This window comes from Stegastes partitus, unplaced genomic scaffold (assembly GCF_000690725.1).
Source record: "Stegastes partitus isolate 25-593 unplaced genomic scaffold, Stegastes_partitus-1.0.2 Scaffold463, whole genome shotgun sequence".
In the NCBI taxonomy this organism is placed as follows: Eukaryota; Metazoa; Chordata; class Actinopteri; family Pomacentridae; genus Stegastes; species Stegastes partitus.
Window position 1 is genome coordinate 440973 of NW_007578194.1, and position 4303 is coordinate 445275.

A 4303-nucleotide genomic window follows, 5' to 3' on the forward strand; every position below is an offset into this window, starting at 1 on the left:
GGATGTCGACACCCCTGAATTAGATGTTTTGCAACATGCAACCTCTGAAACTTCTTCCAGGTCGTCATACATAAACATAAGTTCTGTAATGTACCACTTGGTGGCAGCAGTCTCAAACCCTCACTGGCAGCAGACTGAGGTCAAACACTATTTGTATATTGTAGTGCAGTCGTATATATTTGTTTTAATGCACTCAGAATAGCATTTAGCTTTGGTTTACAGTGCATGGCAATACAAGTAGTGGGACTGAAGTGAAGCCAAACAGCCGGGCTGGGAGCTGTGTGCTTTCGGTGAGATAAACAGAAAACTATTTGATCAAGGTCTGATGAGCAGTGGCATATTTGTGCACTGATTGTGGAGCATGCAGCAGTCATGGAGAGTCAGCCCACTCGCTTATCACTATGTGCTTTACTTATACAGTAAATTTGAAGTACAGGATCCTCACTTCTTTAATCCTTTGGACACATATCTGCAAAAGAAAAAAAAGCTTTAAAAAAAAATAACAAAGGCAAACAAGTGTACTCTGCTGCAGCAGTTCCCCCCCTACATCAACACGTTGGACTCATTTCCAGCACGTCTCATGAGAGCCTGCTTTTAATTGGGTACACTTTAACATGCAGCTCTTAAAATCCACTCTTGTTTTTTTTTTGCAGAGTATTTCATTTGAGCGGGACAAATTTGCAGAGTTAAGCAGAAATGTCTCACTTCACCGAAGAAGAAGAAGAAAAAAAAAAAAGGCAACAAAAGCTGCTTGTTCATCTAAACACATCTGCCACGGAGCCGGAGCGAGTTCACTCAGCGCAGCACAGGCGGAACGTGGTTTGAGAATTTGACACTTTGACAGGATGAGGGTATGATATTTTCCTGAATCACAACACAACAAACACCTGTAGTTGTCTTTAGGAGTAAATTGGCAATTTGGGGCGGATCTGTCGAGTTCATTAGAAGCAAACGGAGGTGAGGTTCGCGCTGTAAACGTTTGACTGCAAAATATACCTGCTGGGAACGTTTATGTATTTCTGGGAAAGAATACAAATGATGTTGCTGATATATGCAAGGCAGGATGTTTGTTATTTGTCATGCTTGGGCCAAATGTCCCCAGTTATGTGCAACAAATGATCATAAGGTGTTATAGTGACATTCATGGTCCCCTGAGGATGGAGCCTTTGACCTTAAAGCTCATCACCAATGAGCCACTTTATCAGAACCTGTTGGCATCACATATTAACACACTTAAGCATCATTTTGCAATCTGTAAAAAGCACAAGTCCATCGTCAAACGTCTTCTGATGGTGTCGTCACTGTAGCTCCTCTTCAGCTGATGAGAATTTAACCTTGTAGCATGTGGTTGATGTTGTGATGTTGTAACAGGAATCATAATCGATTCCTAAACGTCATCGTTTTGGTGCATAAGCTTAACACAACAAGTGAAGTGAAAACTACATTTAATTAAAAGAATCTAAGTGTGAAAACATCAGTCTGATCCAGGACACGAACCTTAGCGTCCTGGATAACAGCACTGTGACTTATTTCCCCTCATGAAGCTCTTTTTTTAACGAGAAAAACTCACCGACATCATCAGCGTTGGGTATTGACGTAGGTGCCATTCACACTAAAAGTCATCTTGTGTGTGTCTCTCAAGCAGCTTTGACAAAACAGCCTTATTTGATGTCCTTGAAATAAAGGTCAGGGCTTCATTGATCCCCTGGTTTTCCTCCAATGTTGACTTGAGGCTGAGATTTTTTGGTTTTTAATAAAATGCCTCAACTTACTGGAAGGATTGACAGTAAACCTGTCTTGGTCCCCAGACGCTGAATCCTTCACCTCGTCACATCAGCAGATCAAAAACTAACCTCATCCCCCAACAGTCAGTTTCATAAAGACGGATTTTAACTGGAACTTAGCTCAAAGAAAAGCTGTATAGCTCTTGACTAAGTGGGACTAATTTGCTATAAATTCTGGGCACATTAAGGCTTTTTTTTTTTTTTTTCTGAAATCTGAAAAACACGGTTGACTGAGCACTCCAGCAGATGTTTGCCTTCTGGAAGAATTCAACAGTTACGGAGGCATTTTACCAGGAAAACGCAACAAAGACTATAAGAATACAAAGAAAGGCCATTAGCATAAATGTGTCAGTGCAGTGCAGACCTGTATCAGAGCTGAGAGGCTCCTTACAGTGGCTCAGTAATTCTGAGAGCTCATTAGTCAGACTCAGGATCTTTGGACAAATAAAAATGGCAGTGTGTGCTCTTTTTTTTGTTGTTTATTTCCAACAGGTTAATGCAGTCTTCTTTTGTCATGACTCACTCCACAACATTGTTATAAAAGTACTATTTCAGAGCCATGCTTCCTCTTATTTTGTGTTGTGATGCCACAGACGTGCATTAGTCCTGAGTGCATCTCAGTGTATCCTTGAAGGCTCAAAACATATCAGTCTTTACTGTTGCTCTGTAACTCATCACCATACATATAGTCTGTCCTTATTGAACTAACACAGAACTTGTTCTTTTGGCAGCAAAGCACAAACCATCATTAGCAATTTAATTATGAGCAGCTTTTCCTGCCATAGAAGGAATGCTCTCAATTAAACATTAAAAACAAATCTTTTGCCTCAGCTATCATCTCTCTAACATGTGGTCGTCTTTCTACAGCCTCACAGCAGTTAGCGTGGACGTCTTGTTTTTGATTACAGCTGCTCCAGGAGCTATGGATTTAAATGTTACAGAATGAAACACTGAATTTTCAATATTTAGAAACTTAGGAAAAACACAAAGTGTTGCATTCGCTGCAGTGTAGCCTACTTAACAACAAAAGATTCAGCCTTTAGCGATTGTGTGAACTATGCTGGTCCAAGGTCATGTAGATACAAAGCAGGCTTTCAAAAGCTAAGCCCATGCTAGTGCTGCTTTTAGTGCAACATTCTTTTCAGGCTGAAAAATGTTGTTTCATCGCTGTGAGCCTGGATCTCTGCGTCTCCTGTCTCTCTTCCTTCGCTTCTCCCTGCAGTTAGTGAATTTTAACTTCCCCTCCCTCCGTTTCCCTTGTTGCGCTGTGCTTCGGTGCAGGATGCCGGAGATGCAGTTAAACAGATGGAGACAGGGAGGGGGTTCCCTGGGCCCCTCTAGTAGGGGCCAATCTGCATCAGGCACAGGGGCTGACAGAATAAGGCCACGAGGTGGTGAGACAAGCACCTCAACCAGCTCCTCTGGGGAGTTGGGCCACCGCGATGCCACCTGGCTCCCAATAGGAGGCTTGTGAGTTCAAGCATTCGTGAGCTAAAAGTTCTGCTCGCTGGCGTGATTACGGTTCTTTTCATCTTTTCTGCATAGCGGTGGCTGAGAGGAGGAGGAGGAGGAGGAGGAGGAGGAGGAAGAGAATGATTAAGGATAATAAACTGAATTAAAGCCGCAAGCGGCATTTGATGGGTCCTCGCACCTATGCTTGTCGGCCTTCGCGCACGTCGAGTTGTGGCGCAAACGTGTTCCCGGCAGGACTCCGATCCGGCATGTCGACTTTCAGGCAGATTGGAGCACGTGCGGCCTAGTTATGAGCCACTTCCTGTTTAGTGGCGAGCCGCGGCGGCGTGCGTGTTGGCCGTGGTGGAAATGCCCTTTGGAGGAGATGAATTTTGAAAATGGCCAAAAATGGCCAAAATTCACCCAGAATCACCAAAATTGTTACTGTGTCTTTTCAAAATGGCGGACTTCCTGTTGGGTTTAGGGCTTGGCACTGATTGACTTTTTTGTGCGTCCTGACCTGCTACACATGCCCACCGAATCTTGTAGCTGAAGGTGAAACGACCTTCCGACAGGACTGTGATAAATGCCAAAAACACAGCAAAAATGGACAAAATGGCCATTGATCAAAATTGCACAGGGCGTCATTTCAAAACCGGGCCTCATCTGCGGAGCATTTTGATAACTTTTAGTCACCACGTCATGTAGTTTGTGCTCACCAAATGTGTGTACGATGAACCCCCTCGGAGGAGTTCGATTTAGAAAATGGCCAAAAATTGCCACTTTTGAGCAAAAATGGCCCGACATGGTCGCGGTTTTTCCAACATGGCGGATTTCCTGTTGGGTTTACAGAAACATGCTAATGGACTTTTTTGTGCATCACAAGTTCCTATACATGTGTGGTGAATGGCGTAGTTGTAGGTGAAACGTAGCCACAATGGGACTCTGTTGAAATATTGTAGGGGGCGCATTTGAGCTGTGCTGCGTTTTAGACCTTGGAGCGGAGAGATATTTTTATTTGTGCCGACCAGCTCTATATGCCTCCCAAATTGCGTAGCTGTAGGTCA